At 43.9% G+C, this 14193-nt stretch overlaps 22 non-coding genes across 22 annotated transcripts; all 22 read right to left on the bottom strand.

Moving 5' to 3' along the window:
• Positions 1-445: 445 nt before the first annotated feature.
• On the bottom strand, positions 446-527 carry trnal-uag (transfer RNA leucine (anticodon UAG)). The gene has a single exon. It is a non-coding gene; the product is annotated as a tRNA-Leu (tRNA).
• A 223-nt stretch (positions 528-750) lies between these two features.
• Positions 751-822, bottom strand: trnam-cau (transfer RNA methionine (anticodon CAU)). Its single transcript has one exon. It is a non-coding gene; the product is annotated as a tRNA-Met (tRNA).
• Positions 823-1320: 498 nt separating this feature from the next.
• Positions 1321-1402, bottom strand: trnal-uag (transfer RNA leucine (anticodon UAG)). The gene has a single exon. It is a non-coding gene; the product is annotated as a tRNA-Leu (tRNA).
• Positions 1403-1625: 223 nt separating this feature from the next.
• Positions 1626-1697, bottom strand: trnam-cau (transfer RNA methionine (anticodon CAU)). The gene has a single exon. It is a non-coding gene; the product is annotated as a tRNA-Met (tRNA).
• Positions 1698-2429: 732 nt separating this feature from the next.
• On the bottom strand, positions 2430-2511 carry trnal-uag (transfer RNA leucine (anticodon UAG)). Its single transcript has one exon. It is a non-coding gene; the product is annotated as a tRNA-Leu (tRNA).
• A 223-nt stretch (positions 2512-2734) lies between these two features.
• On the bottom strand, positions 2735-2806 carry trnam-cau (transfer RNA methionine (anticodon CAU)). The gene has a single exon. It is a non-coding gene; the product is annotated as a tRNA-Met (tRNA).
• A 498-nt stretch (positions 2807-3304) lies between these two features.
• On the bottom strand, positions 3305-3386 carry trnal-uag (transfer RNA leucine (anticodon UAG)). Its single transcript has one exon. It is a non-coding gene; the product is annotated as a tRNA-Leu (tRNA).
• Positions 3387-4413: 1027 nt separating this feature from the next.
• On the bottom strand, positions 4414-4495 carry trnal-aag (transfer RNA leucine (anticodon AAG)). The gene has a single exon. It is a non-coding gene; the product is annotated as a tRNA-Leu (tRNA).
• Positions 4496-4718: 223 nt separating this feature from the next.
• On the bottom strand, positions 4719-4790 carry trnam-cau (transfer RNA methionine (anticodon CAU)). The gene has a single exon. It is a non-coding gene; the product is annotated as a tRNA-Met (tRNA).
• A 497-nt stretch (positions 4791-5287) lies between these two features.
• Positions 5288-5369, bottom strand: trnal-uag (transfer RNA leucine (anticodon UAG)). The gene has a single exon. It is a non-coding gene; the product is annotated as a tRNA-Leu (tRNA).
• Positions 5370-6396: 1027 nt separating this feature from the next.
• On the bottom strand, positions 6397-6478 carry trnal-uag (transfer RNA leucine (anticodon UAG)). The gene has a single exon. It is a non-coding gene; the product is annotated as a tRNA-Leu (tRNA).
• Positions 6479-6701: 223 nt separating this feature from the next.
• On the bottom strand, positions 6702-6773 carry trnam-cau (transfer RNA methionine (anticodon CAU)). The gene has a single exon. It is a non-coding gene; the product is annotated as a tRNA-Met (tRNA).
• Positions 6774-7271: 498 nt separating this feature from the next.
• On the bottom strand, positions 7272-7353 carry trnal-uag (transfer RNA leucine (anticodon UAG)). The gene has a single exon. It is a non-coding gene; the product is annotated as a tRNA-Leu (tRNA).
• Positions 7354-8380: 1027 nt separating this feature from the next.
• Positions 8381-8462, bottom strand: trnal-aag (transfer RNA leucine (anticodon AAG)). The gene has a single exon. It is a non-coding gene; the product is annotated as a tRNA-Leu (tRNA).
• Positions 8463-9489: 1027 nt separating this feature from the next.
• Positions 9490-9571, bottom strand: trnal-aag (transfer RNA leucine (anticodon AAG)). Its single transcript has one exon. It is a non-coding gene; the product is annotated as a tRNA-Leu (tRNA).
• Positions 9572-9794: 223 nt separating this feature from the next.
• Positions 9795-9866, bottom strand: trnam-cau (transfer RNA methionine (anticodon CAU)). Its single transcript has one exon. It is a non-coding gene; the product is annotated as a tRNA-Met (tRNA).
• Positions 9867-10364: 498 nt separating this feature from the next.
• On the bottom strand, positions 10365-10446 carry trnal-aag (transfer RNA leucine (anticodon AAG)). The gene has a single exon. It is a non-coding gene; the product is annotated as a tRNA-Leu (tRNA).
• Positions 10447-11473: 1027 nt separating this feature from the next.
• trnal-aag (transfer RNA leucine (anticodon AAG)) lies at positions 11474-11555 on the bottom strand. The gene has a single exon. It is a non-coding gene; the product is annotated as a tRNA-Leu (tRNA).
• Positions 11556-11778: 223 nt separating this feature from the next.
• Positions 11779-11850, bottom strand: trnam-cau (transfer RNA methionine (anticodon CAU)). The gene has a single exon. It is a non-coding gene; the product is annotated as a tRNA-Met (tRNA).
• Positions 11851-12348: 498 nt separating this feature from the next.
• trnal-uag (transfer RNA leucine (anticodon UAG)) lies at positions 12349-12430 on the bottom strand. Its single transcript has one exon. It is a non-coding gene; the product is annotated as a tRNA-Leu (tRNA).
• A 1027-nt stretch (positions 12431-13457) lies between these two features.
• Positions 13458-13539, bottom strand: trnal-aag (transfer RNA leucine (anticodon AAG)). The gene has a single exon. It is a non-coding gene; the product is annotated as a tRNA-Leu (tRNA).
• A 223-nt stretch (positions 13540-13762) lies between these two features.
• On the bottom strand, positions 13763-13834 carry trnam-cau (transfer RNA methionine (anticodon CAU)). The gene has a single exon. It is a non-coding gene; the product is annotated as a tRNA-Met (tRNA).
• Positions 13835-14193: the final 359 nt, after the last annotated feature.

The raw sequence follows: 14193 nt of genomic DNA, 5'->3' as shown, positions 1-14193 counted from the left end.
TCTTGAATGAAGCACTTGCCAGCATAATCAGCTGCCAATGTCTTTCTGGAAATAGAGGTTGCGGTATAGACTCTTCTTCATAGAGGTTAAGGCAAGGGCTTTGCATACATGGTTGCATTGTATAATACCATCATATTAACAGATGGCTAACTTGAAAGGAGTGAGTAGCCTACAAGGGAGGCGAAAACTGTAGAGTACACTCACAAGATACCTCTGTCTTGTATTTGAAAACAAAAAATCGTTGACACACCTTTAAAAAGTTATGCTGAGATTCTATGCCAGTGGCCACTGTTTGAATGAATCTTGCATGAAGCGTTTGCCAGCATAATCAGCTGACAATTTTCTTCTGGAAATGGAGGTCTTCCTAGACTAAGGCTTTGGAAGAGCCCATACATGTTTGAATTGTGTAATGCCATCATATTAACAGATGACTAACACTGTCAAATGGCAGTGGTGGGATTTGAACCCACGCCTCCTGAGAGACTGGAGCCTAAATACAGCGCCTTAGACCACTCGGCCACACTACCTGCGTTGCACGTTGTTTCTACAGTCAAAAACGTAGTGAGGTATGCAGATATGCACGGAGTAGTGGACATGTTTCAAGAAAAATAGAGCGAAAACAAATGCCAACCTACAAGGAAGGTGAAAACTCTGTTGAGTACACTCAGAAGTTACCTCTGTCTGAGGTATTTGTGCCAATGAGTTCTTTATTTTCCATATAGACCCTTGCTGACACGCAGTATGTAGAATTAGCAGAGGATGGTTTCGATCCATCGACCTCTGGGTTATGGGCCCAGCACGCTTCCGCTGCGCCACTCTGCTCTGCGTGGTCTTGGTTTGAGGCTGGGGCAAACGTGGAGCCACCTCAACGTTGATCTTGAATGAAGCACTTGCCAGCATAATCAGCTGCCAATGTCTTTCTGGAAATAGAGGTTGCGGTATAGACTCTTCTTCATAGAGGTTAAGGCAAGGGCTTTGCATACATGGTTGCATTGTATAATACCATCATATTAACAGATGGCTAACTTGAAAGGAGTGAGTAGCCTACAAGGGAGGCGAAAACTGTAGAGTACACTCACAAGATACCTCTGTCTTGTATTTGAAAACAAAAAATCGTTGACACACCTTTAAAAAGTTATGCTGAGATTCTATGCCAGTGGCCACTGTTTGAATGAATCTTGCATGAAGCGTTTGCCAGCATAATCAGCTGACAATTTTCTTCTGGAAATGGAGGTCTTCCTAGACTAAGGCTTTGGAAGAGCCCATACATGTTTGAATTGTGTAATGCCATCATATTAACAGATGACTAACACTGTCAAATGGCAGTGGTGGGATTTGAACCCACGCCTGCTGAGAGACTGGAGCCTAAATCCAGCGCCTTAGACCACTCGGCCACACTACCTGCGTTGCATGTTGTTTCTACAGTCAAAAACGTAGTGAGGTATGCAGATATGCACGGAGTAGTGGACATGTTTCAAGAAAAATAGAGCGAAAACAAATGCCAACCTACAAGGAAGGTGAAAACTCTGTTGAGTACACTCAGAAGTTACCTCTGTCTGAGGTATTTGTGCCAATGAGTTCTTTATTTTCCATATAGACCCTTGCTGATACGCAGTATGTAGAATTAGCAGAGGATGGTTTCGATCCATCGACCTCTGGGTTATGGGCCCAGCACGCTTCCGCTGCGCCACTCTGCTCTGCGTGGCCTTGATTTGAGGCTGGGGCAAACGTGGAGCCACCTCAACGTTGATCTTGAATGAAGCACTTGCCAGCATAATCAGCTGCCAATGTCTTTCTGGAAATAGAGGTTGCGGTCTAGACTCTTCTTCATAGAGGTTAAGGCAAGGGCTTTGCATACATGGTTGCATTGTATAATACCATCATATTAACGGATGGCTAACTTGAAAGGAGTGAGTAGCCTACAAGGGAGGCAAAAACTGTAGAGTACACTCACAAGATACATCTGTCTTGTATTTGAAAACAAAAAATCGTTGACACACCTTTAAAAAGTTATGCTGAGATTCTATGCCAGTGGCCACTGTTTGAATGAATCTTGCATGAAGCGTTTGCCAGCATAATCAGCTGACAATTTTCTTCTGGAAATGGAGGTCTTCCTAGACTAAGGCTTTGGAAGAGCCCATACATGTTTGAATTGTGTAATGCCATCATATTAACAGACGATTAACACTGTCAAATGGCAGTGGTGGGATTTGAACCCACGCTTCCTGACACACCTTTAAAAAGTTATGCTGAGATTCTATGCCAGTGGCCACTGTTATAATGAATCTTGCATGAAGCGTTTGCCAGCATAATCAGCTGACAATTTTCTTCTGGAAATGGAGGTCTTCCTAGACTAAGGCTTTGGAAGAGCCCATACATGTTTGAATTGTGTAATGCCATCATATTAACAGATGACTAACACTGTCAAATGGCAGTGGTGGGATTTGAACCCACGCCTCCTGAGAGACTGGAGCCTAAATACAGCGCCTTAGACCACTCGGCCACACTACCTGCGTTGCACGTTGTTTCTACAGTCAAAAACGTAGTGAGGTATGCAGATATGCACGGAGTAGTGGACATGTTTCAAGAAAAATAGAGCGAAAACAAATGCCAACCTACAAGGAAGGTGAAAACTCTGTTGAGTACACTCAGAAGTTACCTCTGTCTGAGGTATTTGTGCCAATGAGTTCTTTATTTTCCATATAGACCCTTGCTGACACGCAGTATGTAGAATTAGCAGAGGATGGTTTCGATCCATCGACCTCTGGGTTATGGGCCCAGCACGCTTCCGCTGCGCCACTCTGCTCTGCGTGGTCTTGGTTTGAGGCTGGGGCAAACGTGGAGCCACCTCAACGTTGATCTTGAATGAAGCACTTGCCAGCATAATCAGCTGCCAATGTCTTTCTGGAAATAGAGGTTGCGGTATAGACTCTTCTTCATAGAGGTTAAGGCAAGGGCTTTGCATACATGGTTGCATTGTATAATACCATCATATTAACAGATGGCTAACTTGAAAGGAGTGAGTAGCCTACAAGGGAGGCGAAAACTGTAGAGTACACTCACAAGATACCTCTGTCTTGTATTTGAAAACAAAAAATCGTTGACACACCTTTAAAAAGTTATGCTGAGATTCTATGCCAGTGGCCACTGTTTGAATGAATCTTGCATGAAGCGTTTGCCAGCATAATCAGCTGACAATTTTCTTCTGGAAATGGAGGTCTTCCTAGACTAAGGCTTTGGAAGAGCCCATACATGTTTGAATTGTGTAATGCCATCATATTAACAGATGACTAACACTGTCAAATGGCAGTGGTGGGATTTGAACCCACGCCTGCTGAGAGACTGGAGCCTAAATCCAGCGCCTTAGACCACTCGGCCACACTACCTGTGTTGCACGTCGTTTCTACAGTCAAAAACGTAGTGAGGTATGCAGATATGCACGGAATAGTGGACATGTTTCAAGAAAAATAGAGCGAAAACAAATGCCAACCTACAAGGAAGGTGAAAACTCTGTTGAGTACACTCAGAAGTTACCTCTGTCTGAGGTATTTGTGCCCATGAGTTCTTTATTTTCCATATAGACCCTTGCTGATACGCAGTATGTAGAATTAGCAGAAGATGGTTTTGATCCATCGACATTTGGGTTATGGGCCCAGCACGCTTCCGCTGCGCCACTCTGCTCTGCGTGGTCTTGGTTTGAGGCTGGGGCAAACGTGGAGCCACCTCAACGTTGATCTTGAATGAAGCACTTGCCAGCATAAATCAGCTGCCAATGTCTTTCTGGAAATAGAGGTTGCGGTCTAGACTCTTCTTCATAGAGGTTAAGGCAAGGGCTTTGCATACATGGTTGCATTGTATAATACCATCATATTAACGGATGGCTAACTTGAAAGGAGTGAGTAGCCTACAAGGGAGGCGAAAACTGTAGAGTACACTCACAAGATACATCTGTCTTGTATTTGAAAACAAAAAATCGTTGACACACCTTTAAAAAGTTATGCTGAGATTCTATGCAGTGGCCACTGTTTGAATGAATCTTGCATGAAGCGTTTGCCAGCATAATCAGCTGACAATTTTCTGCTGGAAATGGAGGTCTTCCTAGACTAAGGCTTTGGAAGAGCCCATACATGTTTGAATTGTGTAATGCCATCATATTAACAGACGATTAACACTGTCAAATGGCAGTGGTGGGATTTGAACCCACGCCTCCTGACACACCTTTAAAAAGTTATGCTGAGATTCTATGCCAGTGGCCACTGTTTGAATGAATCTTGCATGAAGCGTTTGCCAGCATAATCAGCTGACAATTTTCTTCTGGAAATGGAGGTCTTCCTAGACTAAGGCTTTGGAAGAGCCCATACATGTTTGAATTGTGTAATGCCATCATATTAACAGACGACTAACACTGTCAAATGGCAGTGGTGGGATTTGAACCCACGCCTCCTGAGAGACTGGAGCCTTAATCCAGCGCCTTAGACCACTCGGCCACACTACCTGCGTTGCACGTTGTTTCTACAGTCAAAAACATAGTGAGGTATGTAGATATGCACGGAATAGTGGACATGTTTCAAGAAAAATAGAGCGAAAACAAATGCCAACCTACAAGGAAGGTGAAAACTCTGTTGAGTACACTCAGAAGTTACCTCTGTCTGAGGTATTTGTGCCAATGAGTTCTTTATTTTCCATATAGACCCTTGCTGATACGCAGTATGTAGAATTAGCAGAGGATGGTTTCGATCCATCGACCTCTGGGTTATGGGCCCAGCACGCTTCCGCTGCGCCACTCTGCTCTGCGTGGTCTTGGTTTGAGGCTGGGGCAAACGTGGAGCCACCTCAACGTTGATCTTGAATGAAGCACTTGCCAGCATAATCAGCTGCCAATGTCTTTCTGGAAATAGAGGTTGCGGTATAGACTCTTCTTCATAGAGGTTAAGGCAAGGGCTTTGCATACATGGTTGCATTGTATAATACCATCATATTAACAGATGGCTAACTTGAAAGGAGTGAGTAGCCTACAAGGGAGGCGAAAACTGTAGAGTACACTCACAAGATACATCTGTCTTGTATTTGAAAACAAAAAATCGTTGACACACCTTTAAAAAGTTATGCTGAGATTCTATGCCAGTGGCCACTGTTTGAATGAATCTTGCATGAAGCGTTTGCCAGCATAATCAGCTGACAATTTCTTCTGGAAATGGAGGTCTTCCTAGACTAAGGCTTTGGAAGAGCCCATACATGTTTGAATTGTGTAATGCCATCATATTAACAGACGACTAACACTGTCAAATGGCAGTGGTGGGATTTGAACCCACGCCTCCTGAGAGACTGGAGCCTAAATCCAGCGCCTTAGACCACTCGGCCACACTACCTGCGTTGCATGTCGTTTCTACAGTCAAAAACGTAGTGAGGTATGCAGATATGCACGGAGTAGTGGACATGTTTCAAGAAAAATAGAGCGAAAACAAATGCCAACCTACAAGGAAGGTGAAAACTCTGTTGAGTACACTCAGAAGTTACCTCTGTCTGAGGTATTTGTGCCAATGAGTTCTTTATTTTCCATATAGACCCTTGCTGATACGCAGTATGTAGAATTAGCAGAGGATGGTTTTGATCCATCGACCTCTGGGTTATGGGCCCAGCACGCTTCCGCTGCGCCACTCTGCTCTGCGTGGCCTTGATTTGAGGCTGGGGCAAACGTGGAGCCACCTCAACGTTGATCTTGAATGAAGCACTTGCCAGCATAATCAGCTGCCAATGTCTTTCTGGAAATAGAGGTTGCGGTCTAGACTCTTCTTCATAGAGGTTAAGGCAAGGGCTTTGCATACATGGTTGCATTGTATAATACCATCATATTAACGGATGGCTAACTTGAAAGGAGTGAGTAGCCTACAAGGGAGGCAAAAACTGTAGAGTACACTCACAAGATACATCTGTCTTGTATTTGAAAACAAAAAATCGTTGACACACCTTTAAAAAGTTATGCTGAGATTCTATGCCAGTGGCCACTGTTTGAATGAATCTTGCATGAAGCGTTTGCCAGCATAATCAGCTGACAATTTTCTTCTGGAAATGGAGGTCTTCCTAGACTAAGGCTTTGGAAGAGCCCATACATGTTTGAATTGTGTAATGCCATCATATTAACAGACGACTAACACTGTCAAATGGCAGTGGTGGGATTTGAACCCACGCTTCCTGACACACCTTTAAAAAGTTATGCTGAGATTCTATGCCAGTGGCCACTGTTATAATGAATCTTGCATGAAGCGTTTGCCAGCATAATCAGCTGACAATTTTCTTCTGGAAATGGAGGTCTTCCTAGACTAAGGCTTTGGAAGAGCCCATACATGTTTGAATTGTGTAATGCCATCATATTAACAGATGACTAACACTGTCAAATGGCAGTGGTGGGATTTGAACCCACGCCTCCTGAGAGACTGGAGCCTAAATACAGCGCCTTAGACCACTCGGCCACACTACCTGCGTTGCACGTTGTTTCTACAGTCAAAAACGTAGTGAGGTATGCAGATATGCACGGAGTAGTGGACATGTTTCAAGAAAAATAGAGCGAAAACAAATGCCAACCTACAAGGAAGGTGAAAACTCTGTTGAGTACACTCAGAAGTTACCTCTGTCTGAGGTATTTGTGCCAATGAGTTCTTTATTTTCCATATAGACCCTTGCTGACACGCAGTATGTAGAATTAGCAGAGGATGGTTTCGATCCATCGACCTCTGGGTTATGGGCCCAGCACGCTTCCGCTGCGCCACTCTGCTCTGCGTGGTCTTGGTTTGAGGCTGGGGCAAACGTGGAGCCACCTCAACGTTGATCTTGAATGAAGCACTTGCCAGCATAATCAGCTGCCAATGTCTTTCTGGAAATAGAGGTTGCGGTATAGACTCTTCTTCATAGAGGTTAAGGCAAGGGCTTTGCATACATGGTTGCATTGTATAATACCATCATATTAACAGATGGCTAACTTGAAAGGAGTGAGTAGCCTACAAGGGAGGCGAAAACTGTAGAGTACACTCACAAGATACCTCTGTCTTGTATTTGAAAACAAAAAATCGTTGACACACCTTTAAAAAGTTATGCTGAGATTCTATGCCAGTGGCCACTGTTTGAATGAATCTTGCATGAAGCGTTTGCCAGCATAATCAGCTGACAATTTTCTTCTGGAAATGGAGGTCTTCCTAGACTAAGGCTTTGGAAGAGCCCATACATGTTTGAATTGTGTAATGCCATCATATTAACAGATGACTAACACTGTCAAATGGCAGTGGTGGGATTTGAACCCACGCCTCCTGAGAGACTGGAGCCTAAATCCAGCGCCTTAGACCACTCGGCCACACTACCTGCGTTGCATGTTGTTTCTACAGTCAAAAACGTAGTGAGGTATGCAGATATGCACGGAGTAGTGGACATGTTTCAAGAAAAATAGAGCGAAAACAAATGCCAACCTACAAGGAAGGTGAAAACTCTGTTGAGTACATTCAGAAGTTACCTCTGTCTGAGGTATTTGTGCCAATGAGTTCTTTATTTTCCATATAGACCCTTGCTGATACGCAGTATGTAGAATTAGCAGAGGATGGTTTTGATCCATCGACCTCTGGGTTATGGGCCCAGCACGCTTCCGCTGCGCCACTCTGCTCTGCGTGGCCTTGATTTGAGGCTGGGGCAAACGTGGAGCCACCTCAACGTTGATCTTGAATGAAGCACTTGCCAGCATAATCAGCTGCCAATGTCTTTCTGGAAATAGAGGTTGCGGTCTAGACTCTTCTTCATAGAGGTTAAGGCAAGGGCTTTGCATACATGGTTGCATTGTATAATACCATCATATTAACGGATGGCTAACTTGAAAGGAGTGAGTAGCCTACAAGGGAGGCAAAAACTGTAGAGTACACTCACAAGATACATCTGTCTTGTATTTGAAAACAAAAAATCGTTGACACACCTTTAAAAAGTTATGCTGAGATTCTATGCCAGTGGCCACTGTTTGAATGAATCTTGCATGAAGCGTTTGCCAGCATAATCAGCTGACAATTTTCTTCTGGAAATGGAGGTCTTCCTAGACTAAGGCTTTGGAAGAGCCCATACATGTTTGAATTGTGTAATGCCATCATATTAACAGACGATTAACACTGTCAAATGGCAGTGGTGGGATTTGAACCCACGCTTCCTGACACACCTTTAAAAAGTTATGCTGAGATTCTATGCCAGTGGCCACTGTTATAATGAATCTTGCATGAAGCGTTTGCCAGCATAATCAGCTGACAATTTTCTTCTGGAAATGGAGGTCTTCCTAGACTAAGGCTTTGGAAGAGCCCATACATGTTTGAATTGTGTAATGCCATCATATTAACAGATGACTAACACTGTCAAATGGCAGTGGTGGGATTTGAACCCACGCCTCCTGAGAGACTGGAGCCTTAATCCAGCGCCTTAGACCACTCGGCCACACTACCTGCGTTGCACGTTGTTTCTACAGTCAAAAACGTAGTGAGGTATGCAGATATGCACGGAATAGTGGACATGTTTCAAGAAAAATAGAGCGAAAACAAATGCCAACCTACAAGGAAGGTGAAAACTCTGTTGAGTACACTCAGAAGTTACCTCTGTCTGAGGTATTTGTGCCCATGAGTTCTTTATTTTCCATATAGACCCTTGCTGATACGCAGTATGTAGAATTAGCAGAAGATGGTTTTGATCCATCGACATTTGGGTTATGGGCCCAGCACGCTTCCGCTGCGCCACTCTGCTCTGCGTGGTCTTGGATTGAGGCTGGGGCAAACGTGGAGCCACCTCAACGTTGATCTTGAATGAAGCACTTGCCAGCATAATCAGCTGCCAATGTCTTTCTGGAAATAGAGGTTGCGGTCTAGACTCTTCTTCATAGAGGTTAAGGCAAGGGCTTTGCATACATGGTTGCATTGTATAATACCATCATATTAACGGATGGCTAACTTGAAAGGAGTGAGTAGCCTACAAGGGAGGCGAAAACTGTAGAGTACACTCACAAGATACATCTGTCTTGTATTTGAAAACAAAAAATCGTTGACACACCTTTAAAAAGTTATGCTGAGATTCTATGCCAGTGGCCACTGTTTGAATGAATCTTGCATGAAGCGTTTGCCAGCATAATCAGCTGACAATTTTCTGCTGGAAATGGAGGTCTTCCTAGACTAAGGCTTTGGAAGAGCCCATACATGTTTGAATTGTGTAATGCCATCATATTAACAGACGATTAACACTGTCAAATGGCAGTGGTGGGATTTGAACCCACGCCTCCTGACACACCTTTAAAAAGTTATGCTGAGATTCTATGCCAGTGGCCACTGTTTGAATGAATCTTGCATGAAGCGTTTGCCATCATAATCAGCTGACAATTTTCTTCTGGAAATGGAGGTCTTCCTAGACTAAGGCTTTGGAAGAGCCCATACATGTTTGAATTGTGTAATGCCATCATATTAACAGACGACTAACACTGTCAAATGGCAGTGGTGGGATTTGAACCCACGCCTCCTGAGAGACTGGAGCCTTAATCCAGCGCCTTAGACCACTCGGCCACACTACCTGCGTTGCACGTTGTTTCTACAGTCAAAAACATAGTGAGGTATGTAGATATGCACGGAATAGTGGACATGTTTCAAGAAAAATAGAGCGAAAACAAATGCCAACCTACAAGGAAGGTGAAAACTCTGTTGAGTACACTCAGAAGTTACCTCTGTCTGAGGTATTTGTGCCAATGAGTTCTTTATTTTCCATATAGACCCTTGCTGATACGCAGTATGTAGAATTAGCAGAGGATGGTTTCGATCCATCGACCTCTGGGTTATGGGCCCAGCACGCTTCCGCTGCGCCACTCTGCTCTGCGTGGTCTTGGTTTGAGGCTGGGGCAAACGTGGAGCCACCTCAACGTTGATCTTGAATGAAGCACTTGCCAGCATAATCAGCTGCCAATGTCTTTCTGGAAATAGAGGTTGCGGTATAGACTCTTCTTCATAGAGGTTAAGGCAAGGGCTTTGCATACATGGTTGCATTGTATAATACCATCATATTAACAGATGGCTAACTTGAAAGGAGTGAGTAGCCTACAAGGGAGGCGAAAACTGTAGAGTACACTCACAAGATACATCTGTCTTGTATTTGAAAACAAAAAATCGTTGACACACCTTTAAAAAGTTATGCTGAGATTCTATGCCAGTGGCCACTGTTTGAATGAATCTTGCATGAAGCGTTTGCCAGCATAATCAGCTGACAATTTTCTTCTGGAAATGGAGGTCTTCCTAGACTAAGGCTTTGGAAGAGCCCATACATGTTTGAATTGTGTAATGCCATCATATTAACAGACGACTAACACTGTCAAATGGCAGTGGTGGGATTTGAACCCACGCCTCCTGAGAGACTGGAGCCTTAATCCAGCGCCTTAGACCACTCGGCCACACTACCTGCGTTGCACGTTGTTTCTACAGTCAAAAACGTAGTGAGGTATGCAGATATGCACGGAATAGTGGACATGTTTCAAGAAAAATAGAGCGAAAACAAATGCCAACCTACAAGGAAGGTGAAAACTCTGTTGAGTACACTCAGAAGTTACCTCTGTCTGAGGTATTTGTGCCCATGAGTTCTTTATTTTCCATATAGACCCTTGCTGATACGCAGTATGTAGAATTAGCAGAAGATGGTTTTGATCCATCGACATTTGGGTTATGGGCCCAGCACGCTTCCGCTGCGCCACTCTGCTCTGCGTGGTCTTGGTTTGAGGCTGGGGCAAACGTGGAGCCACCTCAACGTTGATCTTGAATGAAGCACTTGCCAGCATAATCAGCTGCCAATGTCTTTCTGGAAATAGAGGTTGCGGTCTAGACTCTTCTTCATAGAGGTTAAGGCAAGGGCTTTGCATACATGGTTGCATTGTATAATACCATCATATTAACGGATGGCTAACTTGAAAGGAGTGAGTAGCCTACAAGGGAGGCGAAAACTGTAGAGTACACTCACAAGATACATCTGTCTTGTATTTGAAAACAAAAAATCGTTGACACACCTTTAAAAAGTTATGCTGAGATTCTATGCCAGTGGCCACTGTTTGAATGAATCTTGCATGAAGCGTTTGCCAGCATAATCAGCTGACAATTTTCTGCTGGAAATGGAGGTCTTCCTAGACTAAGGCTTTGGAAGAGCCCATACATGTTTGAATTGTGTAATGCCATCATATTAACAGACGATTAACACTGTCAAATGGCAGTGGTGGGATTTGAACCCACGCCTCCTGACACACCTTTAAAAAGTTATGCTGAGATTCTATGCCAGTGGCCACTGTTTGAATGAATCTTGCATGAAGCGTTTGCCAGCATAATCAGCTGACAATTTTCTTCTGGAAATGGAGGTCTTCCTAGACTAAGGCTTTGGAAGAGCCCATACATGTTTGAATTGTGTAATGCCATCATATTAACAGACGACTAACACTGTCAAATGGCAGTGGTGGGATTTGAACCCACGCCTCCTGAGAGACTGGAGCCTTAATCCAGCGCCTTAGACCACTCGGCCACACTACCTGCGTTGCACGTTGTTTCTACAGTCAAAAACATAGTGAGGTATGTAGATATGCACGGAATAGTGGACATGTTTCAAGAAAAATAGAGCGAAAACAAATGCCAACCTACAAGGAAGGTGAAAACTCTGTTGAGTACACTCAGAAGTTACCTCTGTCTGAGGTATTTGTGCCAATGAGTTCTTTATTTTCCATATAGACCCTTGCTGATACGCAGTATGTAGAATTAGCAGAGGATGGTTTCGATCCATCGACCTCTGGGTTATGGGCCCAGCACGCTTCCGCTGCGCCACTCTGCTCTGCGTGGTCTTGGTTTGAGGCTGGGGCAAACGTGGAGCCACCTCAACGTTGATCTTGAATGAAGCACTTGCCAGCATAATCAGCTGCCAATGTCTTTCTGGAAATAGAGGTTGCGGTATAGACTCTTCTTCATAGAGGTTAAGGCAAGGGCTTTGCATACATGGTTGCATTGTATAATACCATCATATTAACAGATGGCTAACTTGAAAGGAGTGAGTAGCCTACAAGGGAGGCGAAAACTGTAGAGTACACTCACAAGATACATCTGTCTTGTATTTGAAAACAAAAAATCGTTGACACACCTTTAAAAAGTTATGCTGAGATTCTATGCCAGTGGCCACTGTTTGAATGAATCTTGCATGAAGCGTTTGCCAGCATAATCAGCTGACAATTTTCTTCTGGAAATGGAGGTCTTCCTAGACTAAGGCTTTGGAAGAGCCCATACATGTTTGAATTGTGTAATGCCATCATATTAACAGACGACTAACACTGTCAAATGGCAGTGGTGGGATTTGAACCCACGCCTCCTGAGAGACTGGAGCCTAAATCCAGCGCCTTAGACCACTCGGCCACACTACCTGCGTTGCATGTCGTTTCTACAGTCAAAAACGTAGTGAGGTATGCAGATATGCACGGAGTAGTGGACATGTTTCAAGAAAAATAGAGCGAAAACAAATGCCAACCTACAAGGAAGGTGAAAACTCTGTTGAGTACACTCAGAAGTTACCTCTGTCTGAGGTATTTGTGCCCATGAGTTCTTTATTTTCCATATAGACCCTTGCTGATACGCAGTATGTAGAATTAGCAGAAGATGGTTTTGATCCATCGACATTTGGGTTATGGGCCCAGCACGCTTCCGCTGCGCCACTCTGCTCTGCGTGGTCTTGGTTTGAGGCTGGGGCAAACGTGGAGCCACCTCAACGTTGATCTTGAATGAAGCACTTGCCAGCATAATCAGCTGCCAATGTCTTTCTGGAAATAGAGGTTGCGGTCTAGACTCTTCTTCATAGAGGTTAAGGCAAGGGCTTTGCATACATGGTTGCATTGTATAATACCATCATATTAACGGATGGCTAACTTGAAAGGAGTGAGTAGCCTACAAGGGAGGCGAAAACTGTAGAGTACACTCACAAGATACATCTGTCTTGTATTTGAAAACAAAAAATCGTTGACACACCTTTAAAAAGTTATGCTGAGATTCTATGCCAGTGGCCACTGTTTGAATGAATCTTGCATGAAGCGTTTGCCAGCATAATCAGCTGACAATTTTCTGCTGGAAATGGAGGTCTTCCTAGACTAAGGCTTTGGAAGAGCCCATACATGTTTGAATTGTGTAATGCCATCATATTAACAGACGATTAACACTGTCAAATGGCAGTGGTGGGATTTGAACCCACGCCTCCTGACACACCTTTAAAAAGTTATGCTGAGATTCTATGCCAGTGGCCACTGTTTGAATGAATCTTGCATGAAGCGTTTGCCAGCATAATCAGCTGACAATTTTCTTCTGGAAATGGAGGTCTTCCTAGACTAAGGCTTTGGAAGAGCCCATACATGTTTGAATTGTGTAATGCCATCATATTAACAGACGACTAACACTGTCAAATGGCAGTGGTGGGATTTGAACCCACGCCTCCTGAGAGACTGGAGCCTTAATCCAGCGCCTTAGACCACTCGGCCACACTACCTGCGTTGCACGTTGTTTCTACAGTCAAAAACATAGTGAGGTATGTAGATATGCACGGAATAGTGGACATGTTTCAAGAAAAATAGAGCGAAAACAAATGCCAACCTACAAGGAAGGTGAAAACTCTGTTGAGTACACTCAGAAGTTACCTCTGTCTGAGGTATTTGTGCCAATGAGTTCTTTATTTTCCATATAGACCCTTGCTGATACGCAGTATGGAGAATTAGCAGAGGATGGTTTCGATCCATCGACCTCTGGGTTATGGGCCCAGCACGCTTCCGCTGCGCCACTCTGCTCTGCGTGGTCTTGGTTTGAGGCTGGGGCAAACGTGGAGCCACCTCAACGTTGATCTTGAATGAAGCACTTGCCAGCATAATCAGCTGCCAATGTCTTTCTGGAAATAGAGGTTGCGGTATAGACTCTTCTTCATAGAGGTTAAGGCAAGGGCTTTGCATACATGGTTGCATTGTATAATACCATCATATTAACAGATGGCTAACTTGAAAGGAGTGAGTAGCCTACAAGGGAGGCGAAAACTGTAGAGTACACTCACAAGATACATCTGTCTTGTATTTGAAAACAAAAAATCGTTGACACACCTTTAAAAAGTTATGCTGAGATTCTATGCCAGTGGCCACTGTTTGAATGAATCTTG

The sequence above is a fragment of the Pagrus major genome, chromosome 18 (genome assembly GCF_040436345.1).
Source record: "Pagrus major chromosome 18, Pma_NU_1.0".
Classification (NCBI taxonomy): domain Eukaryota; kingdom Metazoa; phylum Chordata; class Actinopteri; order Spariformes; family Sparidae; genus Pagrus; species Pagrus major.
Note: the sequence above shows the minus strand (reverse complement) of the source record. Positions and strands in the feature narration are given on the sequence as shown.